Source organism: Schistocerca serialis, chromosome 3, assembly GCF_023864345.2.
Source record: "Schistocerca serialis cubense isolate TAMUIC-IGC-003099 chromosome 3, iqSchSeri2.2, whole genome shotgun sequence".
Lineage (NCBI taxonomy): Eukaryota > Metazoa > Arthropoda > Insecta > Orthoptera > Acrididae > Schistocerca > Schistocerca serialis.
In genome coordinates this window covers 718,113,163-718,129,264 of record NC_064640.1, presented here as the reverse complement: position 1 = coordinate 718,129,264, position 16,102 = coordinate 718,113,163, and positions in this window count along the sequence as shown.

Below are 16,102 nucleotides of genomic sequence, written 5' to 3'. Positions count from 1 at the left end.
GAAACTTATAATTCTTTACATAATATCACGATTTATTTTGGGTGTTTACTCAATAGACATTTGCAGTAAGACATATCTGAAATTATCTTATTTCATAGTTATTCTGGGGTTGACACATCTTCTGCCCATACCTTATTCCATTTGGCTGTATTGTCAGCATTGTATTTTTTTGACAGATTTAAAGGGTTAAAATTAAGTGAACATAATTACTTCATTTGCAAAATGTGTGGATCATTGGTCTCCATAATAATCTTTCTCTACTTATCTCAAGGAACAGTAAATTTAAACACAAGTAATGTTGGAAGTAGTTGTTGTTTCTCAGTTATCTCCAACAAGAAATGATAGAATAATAGATGTTGCAGATAATTACATAAGGAAATAGGTATAGAAATGCATATTTTTAGAGTGAGTGGACCTTTTTTTTTATATTTGATAGAGCATGTTGAAATTTTGCAGTGGCACAAAACATTTGCATAGTCATCATTCAGTAAAACCACTTTTTCATATTAATTGCCTAAAAAATACATTTAACTCATACTAAGGTAATCTGATAAACAGATTGGCTGCATATTGTTGCATCATTGCCAAATGTCACTACTAGAGATTGAGATACCTGAAGTTAGTGGCCACTCTACAAACAACAGATATTGAAACTTTGCTATGGAAACTTGCCCATAGCAAACAACTGTCACTACTGAGATACATTGATGTTGCCTTTCATGATGAATCGATAAACAGCTGCTGTTGACGCCAAACATACATGCCCTCATCTGAGAAGTTAAAACAACGACTTGTCAGATGTTTCTCCAGTTGTTAATAACCCTTTTTGTTGCATAATACATACTGATTTGATCAATGATCACCTGTGAAGCAAGTTTGGGTGGTTGTGGGGTTTCTATGGGGCTAGCTAATATGTTTGGGGCCATAGCACATGATCATGATTGAAATCTTGCCAGATTGATGGCTGTAGAATTGCAGGGTGTCATGCTTCATACTGCTACATTTGTTGCCATATATTATGTACCAAACCAAGCATTCACTATGGTCTTTGTAATACTCTGTAGTCATGTTTATAGCCTTTAATGTGTCTACATTCACGCCAATTGTGATACATTTTAACTATTGCAGCTCTGTAACATCTCACAAATGTAGCAATTTGTTGCACAAAGGCACTAGTCTTCTCCAGAGAAGAGAGAACTGGGAGGGTGTGGTGTGGGTCAAAGGTAGACACATGCTAGCAGTGCCACAAAGTATTTTCAGTCCCCCCCCCCCCCCCCCCCTGCGTCTCCTCCTCTTTCCAGAACACATTTACATTTTTACTTTCACCCTACTTAAACAACTTTATATTTACTCATTACATTTGTTCCTTGCTTTCCTATCCCTATTATTTAAGTAAGAAAGCTGCTATTCTACATTAGTTTCAAAATAGATTAAAAAGAAAAATAGGACTCAGCTCCCATTTTGACAAATGTTTTGAGACTTCTTCAGCAACATTTCTTACAGTCGTGGCACTTTATCAAATTTTGTCTCTATCAGGATGTTTAGTCTTAAATTTTAACAAATTTACAGTTAAATCTGTTGAGAGAGTAGATGTTGTCAGTATTTTAGGCCAGCTGTGACACCAAACTTTATGGCAACAAGATGACAGCCAGTGTGAAAATTTATCACATAAGAACATTATTTTTTCTGTTATAAAGAAAATGTGTGCGAATTGTAATGATGAAATTGCAAAGCTGAATGAACAAGTGTAAGGTTAACAATTCAGAAACAATGTGCTGAAAATGGACATCTCACATTTCATGTAGGAAAAAGTGTTCTGAATACACTGGAAGTTTCACAAAATATCTCTTCTGTTTCTGAAAAATGATCAAAAGTTGCATACGAAAACAGCATGCTGAAAGTACATTATCATGTAAGTAGTGAAACATAACGTAAAATTTGTGCACAAAAATGTCTTTCAGGTAATTTCAATTATGAACTGTGGGAGTGCAACTAGTAATCTCGAATCACGTCGAAAGAAAATAAGCAGTGTAAGCAAAGCACAGAGACGGATACAACCACAGAAGAATTATATATCAATCACCAATTTGATCGTTGTCAATGAAGCTACCTTAAGAGTTTCTCATTATGCGTTATCAGCTACCATGGACAAAAAAGACATAACAAACAGTCTTGTCACACATCAAAAAATAGACTTAAAATCTGTAACCGTCAACTGGTAAGAACAGGTAAATTTTTTCTTCATGCAGATTGTCTAGGGCAAAACTTAGCTGCAAAATTTTTTGTGTAAATAAAGATATGAAAAATGGTAATAAAGGAATTCAAAATGTGTGCATGAGTTTTAAAAATATAATATTTGACAACATAAGCAACATAGAAAGAAGGTTCTGCATGATGCAGTCACCATCACTTTATAATAACAAGGAGCCTACGAACGGTAAATAATAAGTTGGATTTGCTCATTTATTCATTCCACCCAACCACAAAAATTAAGATTTTGGGAGAATCAGTCATGAACTTCCGTACCAGTGAAGTAATACATCTGCAAGACAAGTGTACAAGTTCACCACTAGTCAGCTATACTAGATAATGGCAGTGTATGTATCCACACAGAATTTCATATGAGAATACTGTGTCTTTTTTCATTAAAATGAATATAGCTTAGATAATAAAACAGATGGCTTTGAAGCAGTTGTTATAGAGTCGGTACCACTTGCAGTCATGATGGAACACCAGCAATCTGTAGATAACATTCATTGTTTTGAAATACATGATTATACCGTAGCAACACTTGACTACAGAGCACGTAATACTCCCTGTGTACAAAGTTTGCACTAGGATCTCCTTTGGTAGCACTCTTGAGCTTGACACCTCAAGAGAGCACTTGTATCATTTCAGCCTCAAACCATCTCTATGAATAAATGGACTGATTCTATTACCACAACACCAGAAAAATCATCTGGCCGTGGATATTTAGTGTTACCTAGTGGATTGTTAGGAGGTGTGTATGTGGGTGGGGTGCAAAGATCTGCTTGGACTAGTTCCTTGTAGAATACTTCACACATGCTTGGTTAATTCATCAATGCCATGACAAATTAGGATCAAATTGTCTCAACAGATTCTATAAATTATCACCTCTCAGATTATTTAGGCCAAACTTTATTACTAAAATTCAGACTAAGAAACACATGAGTGCAATCTACACAGGCTGACTCCTAGTGGTATAAAGAACTCCACAAGCAGTGTAAACATTAATTTCACTAAGTAGTAAGAAGATTAACACTTTGGAGGCTGGCAACATAGAAGGATATCGGCCTTATGAAACCGGCCATTTATGCTATTATTTAAAGCATTACTAGAACATGTGTAATTGATATGTCTTCAAGGGTAATACATACTAAATAACTGCCAAACTTCAAGATTTATTGTTCATATTTACTTTAGTTCTTTGATGCTTACAGATTTTAAAATAATGGTGACAGAAAGTATAATTATCCTCGCAAGAAAAAAGTTTGTGGTGAGTTATCGAGCAATTTATTTCTCATGAGTTTCCAAAATTTCTTGCTCACTTAATAAACGTGACATATTTGTATCATACTTACAGCAGACTGCAAAACCTAAAGATTACATGCACAGAATTACGTCAGTGCAATCATATTATCTCAACCATTTGCGACAGTAAAATAACTAAAAATTCACAACAGAAGGCTGCTCCATTCAGTTTCCAGTTAGCGAGACATCTGTACATTGTTCTCAACTGAAATGAGTCCCGTTTTTGAGCAATAGATTGCTCATATGGCAAGAAAATTGCAGCCCAATCTATACTGAGGCACAGCCTTTTTAACAGAAAGTTGTGGTCTGTGCTATGCTTGGGCTTGGTCTCCAGAGTGTTAAAAGCAATAAGTATTAGCCAACAGATACAAAGCTGATATCATGTTTCAAAATCTTGCTGGTGAGTTGTAGTAAAATCAGAAACAATGCAACAGAAGCAAAAATTAATACTCTAGAATTAATTGAGTAAGTTATTGCAGCTCTGAACTCTTCTAGTCTTTAATATGTCTGATGATTACTTTATAGATACTGTTGAAAGTGATGTCGGAGTGAAACAGGATGCACAGCATACATATAAAACAACTAATTTAGGCTAGCTTCCATAAAATTACATACTTAGTTGATTCTGATCTCCACAGCTATGCTGTTTCGTCGGGCAGTAACTGTTGTTCTACTTGGGTTTTGGAAGATTGTTATTATATTTACCTTACGACTAGTTTCAGACAGCTAATTTCAAGCAGTGTGTAAGATGTATGCATGTAATTTGAACTGCTTGAAATTAGCTAACAACTCAAAGTCATTGGTATGAGTACAGTATTTTGTAGCTGAGGTGATACAAAGGGTATTTCTTTTCCATATATCATAAAATTATATTCTGTAACTGAGAAATGAAGTGTGCTCCATGTTTCAAAGTTTCTTTGAAGTCTACACATAAACTGTGAATGTCCAGTCACCAGGGCGAAATCTGAACACATTGCAAGGCACAGGAAAGTACACTAAATCCTTGCTAATCTGGTCCTCAGTAATACGGCCTGGCCCACATCCAGCCTCCAGTTGCTCAAGCAGAAATGACACATATGGTAATGAATTCTTCCTTACAATAATTAATGTTAGTTAATTACAGTGTTACACAATGCTATATATGCTTAAAATTGTGGCTATCTTTACAGTTCAGTAGAATGCCTTCCAAAGGAAACATGTTATGCTGGACCTCAAGCAGAAACTCGAAATCAGAAATAAGTTGAACTCAGGTTCTTCACAGAAACCTGTTGCTGCTGTGTAGAATGTTTAATGAGCAACTTTTAATGACCAATCTTTAACAGATGAAGAGAGAATCAAATAGCTTAAAGGAAAGTTATGATAATAAGCTGGCACTTCCACTAGTCTGACATCCATGTGTGCAAGGAATGACCATGTTAGCAATAGTCTAGTGTATGTTACATGGTTGCAACTCGATTTATCTCATTCACTTATTAGATGCTCACTAAACAAGGCACAAAGAGCTTACAAAGCCTCCTCTTGAGAATGGCTATTAAAGATTGAAAATATGTAATAAAATAATATTCCAATGTTCGTGCCATTGCATCCTATACATAGCAAACACACAGCTCCGTGGCCGGAAACTTAGCAATGCAGTAATGCCAGTTGAAATACACTCCTGGAAATGGAAAAAAGAACACATTGACACCGGTGTGTCAGACCCACCATACTTGCTCCGGACACTGTGAGAGGGCTGTACAAGCAATGATCACACGCACGGCACAGCGGACACACCAGGAACCGCGGTGTTGGCCGTCGAATGGCGCTAGCTGCGCAGCATTTGTGCACTGCCGCCGTCAGTGTCAGCCAGTTTGCCGCGGCATACGGAGCTCCATCGCAGTCTTTAACACTGGTAGCATGCCGCGACAGCGTGGACGTGAACCGTATGTGCAGTTAACGGACTTTGAACGAGGGCGTATAGTGGGCATGCGGGAGGCCGGGTGGACGTACCGCCAAATTGCTCAACACGTGGGGCGTGAGGTCTCCACAGTACATCGGTGTTGTCGCCAGTGGTCGGCAGAAAGTGCACGTGCCCGTCGACCTGGGACCGGACCGCAGCGACGCACGGATGCACGCCAAGACCGTAGGATCCTACGCAGTGCCGTAGGGAACCGCACCGCCACTTCCCAGCAAATTAGGGACACTGTTGCTCCTGGGGTATTGGCGAGGACCATTCGCAACCGTCTCCATGAAGCTGCGCTACGGTCCCGCACACCGTTAGGCCGTCTTCCGCTCACACCCCAACATCGTGCAGCCCGCCTCCAGTGGTGTCGCGACAGGCGTGAATGGAGGGACGAATGGAGACGTGTCGTCTTCAGCGATGAGAGTCGCTTCTGCCTTGGTGCCAATGATGGTCGTATGCGTGTTTGGTGCCGTGCAGGTGAGCGCCACAATCAGGACTGCATACGACCGAGGCACACAGGGCCAACACCCGGCATCATGGTGTGGGGAGCGATCTCCTACACTGGCCATACACCACTGGTGATCGTCGAGGGGACACTGAATAGTGCACGGTACATCCAAACCGTCATCGAACCCATCGTTCTACCATTCCTAGACCGGCAAGGGAACTTGCTGTTCCAACAGGACAATGCACGTCCGCATGTATCCCGTGCCACCCAACATGCTCCAGAAGGTGTAAGTCAACTACCCTGGCCAGCAAGATCTCCGGATCTGTCCCCCATTGAGCATGTTTGGGACTGGATGAGGCGTCGTCTCACGCGGTCTGCACGTCCAGCACGAACGCTGGTCCAACTGAGGCGCCAGGTGGAAATGGCATGGCAAGCCGTTCCACAGGACTACATCCAGCATCTCTACGATCGTCTCCATGGGAGAATAGCAGCCTGCATTGCTGCGAAAGGTGGATATACACTGTACTAGTGCCGACATTGTGCATGCTCTGTTGCCTGTGTCTATGTGCCTGTGGTTCTGTCAGTGTGATCATGTGATGTATCTGACCCCAGGAATGTGTCAATAAAGTTTCCCCTTCCTGGGACAATGAATTCACGGTGTTCTTATTTCAATTTCCAGTAGTGTATGCTAATCATCTCAAGGACTGTCATAAACAGTTTCTAGGATACAGGGTCACTCTGCTTTACTCCTCTTCCAATCGAAAATTTTCTTTCATTTTCCTCGCTGACAGAATCCATCTATGATACCTCAATGACTTCTGTCAGCATAGAAAAAAACACGAGGGAATATTGCATTGAAAGAGCCATAGAGCAGAGTATTGCTGTATTCCAAAACTGTCTATAGCACTCCTTGAGATGGCTATGCCCAAAATTATTTGGAAGGAAAGAGGAACTAGAATAAATGGAGAGAGAGTCTCTAACTTGAGATTTGCAGACAATATAGTAGTCCTATCCAATGATATGATAAAATTGTAATCCTCTGTAAAAAATTTATCTGAGAGTTGCGAGAAAGTGGGCCTTAAGATATAGCTCCCCAAAACAGATACTAGCACAGATGGATAAGTGAAAGACAAATAATTTTGAACAATGACTGCCTAAAAATGTTAACAAATATGTTTATTTGGGACAGTTAATTGATATCCTAGGAGACTTACAACCTGAAATTTTTCACTGAATCTAGCTAGGGTGTATGGCTTATGGAAGAAATACACCTATTTTTGAATCTAATATGCCAACAAACTTTAAAAAAAAGTTTGTTTTTGAAAAGTGTGTTTCTTCTGTTTCTTCTGTTGCTGTGAAACTTGTATTTTAAAAGAGTGTATCAAATGAAAATTACAAACAGCTGAGGGAGCTATGGAAAGTTCACTACTAGGTCTCTATAAGACAGTTCAGAAAAGAAGTGAAGACTTACGAGCAATAATAGGCATTCAGATTGTTGTGAAAAGGGCTGTAAAATGGAAACGGGTAGGACATATCGCACAAAGAAACGTTTGAAGATGGACAAAGGCAGTACCAGAGTATAGCAGAGAAGATGAAGACACGAGGAAGACTATCTGACCATGAAGAATTTAAGAACGTTGCAGGCTTCAACTGGTAGGGATGAGAGAGAAAGAGAGGCATGGAAACAACTACTAAAATTGTGTTTGCTAGCTTTGAATTAAGGGAGGTTACACCTTGCAAATGTTGAATTAGTTGAACAATAAATAGAGAAAATATCTATAACCAGCCACTTTTTAAGATTTCACAGGCCTAAGTAAACTTAATGTAAAGTTTGTGTTTCAGGACAATAGCCGAGCGATCTGAGGCACCTTGCTACAATTAGCACGGTTTCCCCGTCGGAAGTTCGAGTCCTCCCTCAGGCGTGTGTGTGTGTGTGTGTGTGTGTGTGTGTGTGTGTGTGTGTGTGTGTGTGTGTGTGTGTTGTCCTTAGCATGAGTCAGTTTAAGTTGATTAAGTAGTGTGTAAGCCAAGGGACCGACGACTCAGCAGTTTGGTCACATAGGAACTTACCACAAATTTCCAAATTTTCAGGACAATAACAGATAATGGGACAGTGCTGTAATTAACAAAAAAGAGAACAGCAAATATCTGAAGAACTATAGATCCAGTAATTGTTTGTTAGTGGTATATAACAGTTTTATTAAAATTATTACTAATTGTCTAGAATAAATCTACTCTTAATCCAGCGGGGAAAAAGCTGACCGTGCAAGAGAATCTAATTTAGTGGACTATGTACCAACTAAGTTGCAGAAAGAAGTAATGAATATCACGTACCACTTTATGCTGGTTTTGTAGGCTATGAGAAAAGTGTTCATCTCTGTCATTATAAAATCTGTGTGTGCAGCTCTTGAAAAACAAGGAATAAAATCTATCTACATTAGTATGTTGAATAATTGATACAACAAGGCTACAGTTTCCATTCAATTACACCAAGAGAATGTGGAAAGTTTTGAATTGCAAAATGAAACAGCCAAGAAGACATTCTGTCATCAAAACTTTTTTATGCAATTGTGGAAGATTTCTTGAAATCATCATAAATGAATAAACAGATCTTACCTCACCCTCATTTTATGTGGGATTATGCATTTTGGGTGTTTCAGAGTACAGAAAAAAGAGCAGATGGATAAGAGAAAGGGCAAGAATTAGAGGACATTGTCTGTCATATTCCTTATGATCGGATAAGGTTTAGAGGACACCTTAATTAAAGATGGATTGACAAACAGAATACATAATCAACATCTCATATGCACCCAAATCACTAAAGCATTATTTTTCCAAAATTAGTGATCTTCCAAACTTTAAATACCTCAGAGAAACAATTCAAGAAACAGAATCCCTAAAAGTTGTATAAAATGTCAGACTGTAAAATTGAAGATGACAAACCAGCTGTCCAAGGACACCAGCAATAAAAAGTCAGTACAGACAAGTAGAAAAATTAGGCATGTGCTACATAGTTGAATGAAGAGTTACATTCACAATAGGGGAAATAAGGCAAATGGAGAAAAAAGAAAAATTCTTAGAACTAAAACAGTGGAAATGATAGTTGCAGATTAAGAAACAGTAAAGAAGTCCACACGAATCTCCCAAAGCTCTGAGACTCAATCCAGGAAAGCCCTGCTGTGTATTTTGAACATAAGAAAGGAATGGAAGGCGCCAAAATTTCCAATATTTCAGTAACAAAAAGAAAGAAATATTAATGGCTCAGTGAAATTTAATAAGTCCTAGATGAGGTAACTGTATCAAATGACGACATTAAAAAAACAGAACATTTCAAAACAATAATTAAACACTTTCAGCATTTTTAATATAATACATAAATTTGAATGCAGGAAAACTTTAACTGAGAAACAGAAGACATCAAATTGAAATAATGAAACAATACAATAAAGAAAACAAGTCTATCAGCAGATAGAATAAATAATGAGCAGTTGTTTATGATGTGCAGATTCGGTCAACTTCTCATATAGTTTAAGTCAATACTTCATTTATAACATAACCATTTAAAATAGATATGAATTCAAACAGTTTTCTAGAAACTGCAAAACAATGAAAACACAAATTACTCGTCTGAGTGATGTAGATTCATATTCAGGATTAAGGTTCGCATTTGTATTCAACCATCCTGATTCAGGGGTTCCATGGTTCCTTTAAATCACTGCAGGTGAATGGTGGTATTGTCCTTAAAACAGGAAATGGCTACTTCTTCCCTTATCATTGTTCTGTTGATTCATTAATCTGTCTCTAGTAACTTCACCATCAGTGAGATGTTAAGTTCTTCATGTTCAGAGTACTTTCTTGGGGTGAACAGTATCAAATGTAACTATAACTTCCCAATTATTGGCTACACAGTTAATTAGTTAGTTAGTTAGTTATGTATTCCATGTGTGATGTTCATGGTAAATGTTATGATGTGGAAAGTGTCAACTAAACAAACATAGAACATGTATTGTAAACACTGAAAACCTTTGTATGGGTGTATGCTGACCATTTACAGGCCTTTTTCTGCATAAGAATCCCTGCATACAAGAATTTCTGTACAAGAGTTCCTCTAAGGCAGGTGTGGGCAAATAGCAGTCCACGGGCCGCACGCAGCTCAGTAATGGTTTTTTTGTGACCTTCCAAGACAGACAGAATTTTTATGTAACAATTTATACCTTTTCTGTAATGCAGAGTTAACTAATGCATGCAACCATTTTAAAAGGTGCGGGCCTCAGCTAACTTGTGCTTCCACAAAGTAGTCCCCAAGCCAAAACTATTCTCACCTTGCTCTGCCATGCAGAGGGATTTTTTAAGGAGAAAGATGTTTAATCTAAAACAAATTTTTCACTCGGTGCTGACATGAAACTTTCTGGCAGATGAAATCTGTGGTCTGGACTGAGACTTCAACTCAGGACTTTTGCTTTTGGTGGGCAAGTGCTCTATTAACTGAGCTACCCAAGCATGACTCACAACCCACCCTCATAGCTTTACTTTCACAAGTACATTATCTCCTGCCTTCCAAACTTCACAGAAGCTCTCCTCTGAAACTTGCGAGACTAGCACTTCTGGAAGAAAGGACATTGCAGAGATATGGCTTAGCCACAGCCTTGGGGAATGTGTCATGAGTTTCACATGTGTAGCTTAGTCAGTAGAGTGTTTGCCAATGAAAGGCAAAGGTCCAAAGTTGGAGTCTCAGTCCAGCACATAGTTTTAACCTTTCAGGAAGTTTTGTTTTGGTGCACAATCCACTGCAGAGTGAAAAATTCATTCTTTAAACATTCCCCAGGCTGTGTCTAAGCCTTCTCTCTGCAGTATCTTTTCTTACAGGATTGCCGGTCTTGCAAGTTTTGCAGGAGGGCTTCTGTGAAGTTTGGAAGGTAGGAGATGAGGTAAAGTTGTGAGGACAGGTCACAAGTCATGATTGGGGAACTCAGTTGGTAGGACAGTTGCCTACGAAAGACAAAGATCCAAAGTTTGAGTCTCGGTCCGGCACACAGTTTCAACCTGTCAGGAAGTTTCATGTTTAATCCACATTTGAAAACATGTCTGCTACCTCTCAGTCATTTTATTTCTGTGGGAAGATAGTCAAAATGTTTTATAGATGTATATTTCACCCCTTTTGTCACAAAGTTGGATTGATAAAAGGGTAATGCAGATTATTTTTCCTCCTAGTTTTGTACTTTTCAGCATCTCTATTACTCTCAAACTTAGATGCATTGTTGATAACAAATTTCATAAGTGAAATGAACATGCTGTAATTACAATGGAAAATGATCTAGAAGAAAAAAAAAACAAAAACAAACAAAAAAAAAAAAAAAGGAAACAGAGACTATTACCATTGGGAACATTTTTATATACTCATACAAAAATTAACATGATATGAAATAATAAATGCAGTGGGTTAATGATTTGTATCTTGTCCACATGACAGAAAGCAGAGTGAATCAGGTTGATGTGAATCATGGAGCAAAAAGCATTCAAATTTTAAACAATCAGACATGGTATTATACAAAGTCCTGTTGCCAAGAACCTCATAAAATTCTGGTCCTATGCAAAATCACTAATTGGGTCTAAGGCTTCTATCCAGTCATTAATTGATCAGTAGAAGATAGTAAAAGTAAAGCTGGAGTTTGAAATTTCACATTTAAGAAATCATTTATGCAGGAGAATTGTACTACCATACCATCATTTGATCATCCCACAGACTCCTCAATGGAGGACATTGTAATAAGCATTACTGGTGTAGAGAAACAACTGAAAGAATTGAAAGCAAACAAGCTTTAGCCCTTACTTACTTGTAGTTTTCATGAATCTCTCACCCAGCACAAAGTCTCAAGCAACTGGAAAAAAAGTGCAGGTGACTCCTTTATATAAGAAGGGTAAAAGAATGGACACACAAAATTACAGACAAATATCCTTAATATCAGTTTTGCTGCAGAATTCTTGAACATATTCTTAGTTCAAATATAATAAATGTCCTTGAGACAGAAGAGCTTTTGCCCACAAAGCAGCATCGTTTTAGAAAGTGTCACTCATGCAAAATTCAACTTGTCCTTTTCTCATACAGTATCCTCTCAATTATGGATGAAGGGCAATGGACAGATTAAATATTCCTAGATTTATGAAAATCATTTGACACAATGCCCCTCTGCAGACAGCTAATGAAGGTATGAGCATACAGAACAGGGCCCCAGATATGTGAGTGGCTTGAAGACTTCTTAAGTAACATAACTTACTATGTTATCCTTGACAGCGAGAGTTCATCAGAGACAAGGGTATTGTGAAGAGTGCCCCAGAGAAGTGTGATAGCATTGCTGTTATTTTCTATATATATAAATGATTTGGTGGACATAGTGAGAAGCAGTTTATAGCTGTTTGTTGATGATACTGTGGTGTATGGGAAGATGGCATTGCTGACTGTCTGTAGGAGGATACTAGTTGACTTAGACAAAATTTCTAATTGGTGTGATGAATGGCAGCTTGCTCAAAATTTAGAAAAATGTGAGTTAATGCAGGTAAACAGGAAAAACAAACCCATAATATTTGACTATGCCATAAGCATTGTGCTACTTGACAGTCACATTGATTAAATATCTAGATGCAATGTTGCAAAGTGATATGAAGTCTAATTAGCATGTAACACTGGCAATAGGGAAGGGGAATGATTTACTTCAGTTTACTGGAAAAAATTTAGGGAAGTGTGGTTCATCTGTAAAGCAGACAGCATACAGGACACTAGTGTGACCCATTCTTGAGTACTGCACCCCGTCAGATAAAAGGAAAATGTTGAAGCAATTCAGAGGCAAGCTGCTAATTACCAGTAGGTTTGAACAACACACAAATATTACAGATATGCTTTGGGAAGTCAAATGAGGATCACTGGAGGGAAGGCAATGTTCTTTTTGAGGGACACTATTGAGAAAATTTAGAGAACCAGCATTTGAAGTGAACCTCTGAACAATTCTATTGCAGCCAACGTGCATTTTGTATAAGTATTATGAAGATGAGATTTGAGAGATTAAGGCTTGTATAGAGGAATATAGTCTATTATTTTTCCCTTGCTCTATTTGTGATTGGAATAAGACAGGAAATGGCTAGAAGTGATACAGGGTACCCTCTGACACACACTGTACAGTGACATGTGGAGCATGTATGTAGATGTAGGTGTTTAAGGTCCATTGTTGTTTCTATTTTACAATGATCTACCACTAAGATTGAAAGAAGATAAAAATTTTGCCCTTTTTACAGATTATAGAAGCTTAGGAATAAATAGTAATACTGTACATGTCAGGATGAATTAAAGAGCATAAGTGGGCATCGAGGACTGATCCTGTTCACTCTAGAGTTGCTAAAAAAATGGAGATTTATTCTCCTCCTCCTATTCTATGGGATACATTTGGTCTGCCATCTGCTATGACCATGGGGGGAACCACGCATCATGGTGGAGAGTATTTTGTCCTCAATGGGAGGAGCAGGCAGACACATCTGTAGAGTATGAGAGCTGATAGGCAAAAGAGCAATCCACTGCTGTGGCCACTGTCTCACTGGTCAACCAACACCCGCCACGTGGCTGATATCTTCTCTCCCATTGGTTGGCTTTGAACCTTACAAAAGTGTAACCTGCTCATGAGCCCTGTGGATAGCATCCCTAGATCAGCAGAACCAAGCATGGGATGCATCCCCATTACACAGTGCCACTGATGCACAGTGGAAGTCATAAGAAAAATACTGCAAAATCTGAAAAAGAAAATAATGCTCTTTTTTAGCCTTAACACCACTTTGGGCTGCACAATTCCCTCCCCCTCCTGTGAGAGCCAGTTACGGGTCATTAATTGATTTGCATAAAGTTTGATAATAATCAAGTAATGTGTAACTGTCTAAACAGCTTTCTGGAGGTTGGTTGACATTTAGTGTTTTAAGAAAAGGGGACTTATCCTAATGGAGAGTGTAAATGAAATGTTGAAAAAATACGAGGGGCAAGCAGGGTGCACAAAGTTTCAGTATTGTAATAAATCATGTTCAAAAGTATTAGTTCTTGAAGCTTCTTGCTTATTTAAAATGTTACTTCTCAAATGTGCGACATTGTTGGAGTTGGTGCAGTGGATGGTTGTCAACCATGCATGGCTCTGAGCGTAGTAGCGGCAGGCAGCTGCCCTGTAGTTGAGCCAGTGCATGGTTACAAGGGCACCGTGATAAGGTCCCTGTGTCACGGCCGACATGCAACAAGTGGGTTGACTACTGGTGACTGCAACACTCACAGACGGGAGTCGCATCAGTGGGGGTTTGAGTAGTTTACATTTCATAGAAAGGAACAGAAGAGTAATAATGACTGTCATTAGAAATACAACAGTTTGCCATTAAAGACATGATTACAAAAGAAATGAATTACAGAAACTTTACATAACTCATAATAGTTAGTAAACACTTGATATTTAAAGTTAACAAATAAATGTAGGTTTTCACTTTGCTTATCTGGTCTGATTGGAACTGCAGCAGAAATGGACTAATTACTAGAAATAGAATTCATATCTTAACCTAAAGGAGTGCCATGCCTTTGAAGTGACCTTTTCACCCCTGATATTTACTAACTGGTTTTGAAATCTAGTACAGCCTGTGGTGCTTGCTCATGTGATTTACCATAGTCATATTTATATAAAATCCATATAATAAAGCCAATGACAAGTAGAGCTAAAGGTTCAGACATAACACTCAGAATGACCACTCAATTGGAATAATTTTGAGTGTCATTCGGCAGGGTGTGCAGTAGCATGATCAAGAGAAATTTGCCCATGCTCCTGGGCTAGGTGTTTATTGATGGATTCTAAGAGGTGAGTCCAAGATGCACTGGATAATGTCAGACAACTATGTAGTTGTGGCAAGGGGACTGGCACTTCAGGTAGGTACAGCAGGAAAGGCCTAAGGCTATTGTTATAGTTATAAACTAAATGTGCAGAGAGCTTAATAGTAGGGGCAGTTATATTGCATGAAGACATACTGAACAAAAGACATCATCCACTAAAGTGACCTGAAAAGTTGGGGACATGGCAATGGGTTGAATACAAATCAAAAATACTGTAATGGGCTGGTGTATGGAATACAATAAGCTATTGCCAACAGGGACGAACCAAGGTTTTTACTCTGTCAGAAAAATATGAGGGCAAGGAGAAGTAGATGTTTTTGTTAGGAATAATGCAAGTTCACAGTTCCTCACCCCAGTGTTGAGTGATACTGTAGGACACATGTACTAATTGGTATGTATAGAGTATTGAAATTCATTAAAATGCATAGTGACGTGTGTTTGATAGTATGTAAGTAGAACATCATGTACGGGCAGAACTGTAGGCAGCAGTGTTCTATCGCAGGCTGTATTTGTGTTTACATTAGATGATGTTGCCAGTTTGCCATTGAAAGAAGCTGGTGAAATATTAGGAGAGTTGTTGAGTAGAATTGAGAGCATGGCTATGGGAAAAAAATGTGAAAGCTGGACAAATAGATTTTAATTTACAGATAAACCCTCTAATGCACTTTTGGCATGAAAACAAAACAGATAAGTGTCTTGATCTTCTAAGGACTAAGGAAACATTTTTTATTCCAAGCTATGTGCCTGTAACACATGTGGTTGGCAACCACACTGAGCTATCTGCATGCACATTAAGTTACAATGGAACCATAATTTATTACTACTTGTTGATCCATTTTGTCTGAATACAAACCTGAAGCTGTTAGGTAACTAATGTATGCTTCAGTGTTTCGTGAGTGAAATTACAGACTAGCAGTAAGTTGTCAGAAAGTGACACTTGTCAGAAAACAGTAGCAAATGAACAAAGAAGTTTAGGGATATCAACAAGGCATAAATATGTGTCCACACTAGAAGTGCAATCTGGTGCTTCTGTGCCAGGACATCGCATGCAGAGTGCACCTAGTCATTAGTGTTATCAGCATAACGTTGGAGTAGGGGGCATTCATTGGCTTCTCTAATCCAATGTTGTTTGCTAAAATAGGCATGAATTATCATGTTTATCTTCCTTTAAGTGGAGTTTGTGTGCCTGACTAGTTGGAGTGGTGGCTGATATCTCATGATTAGGTCTAATTAAAATAATATGGATACTGCAACAGGAGAG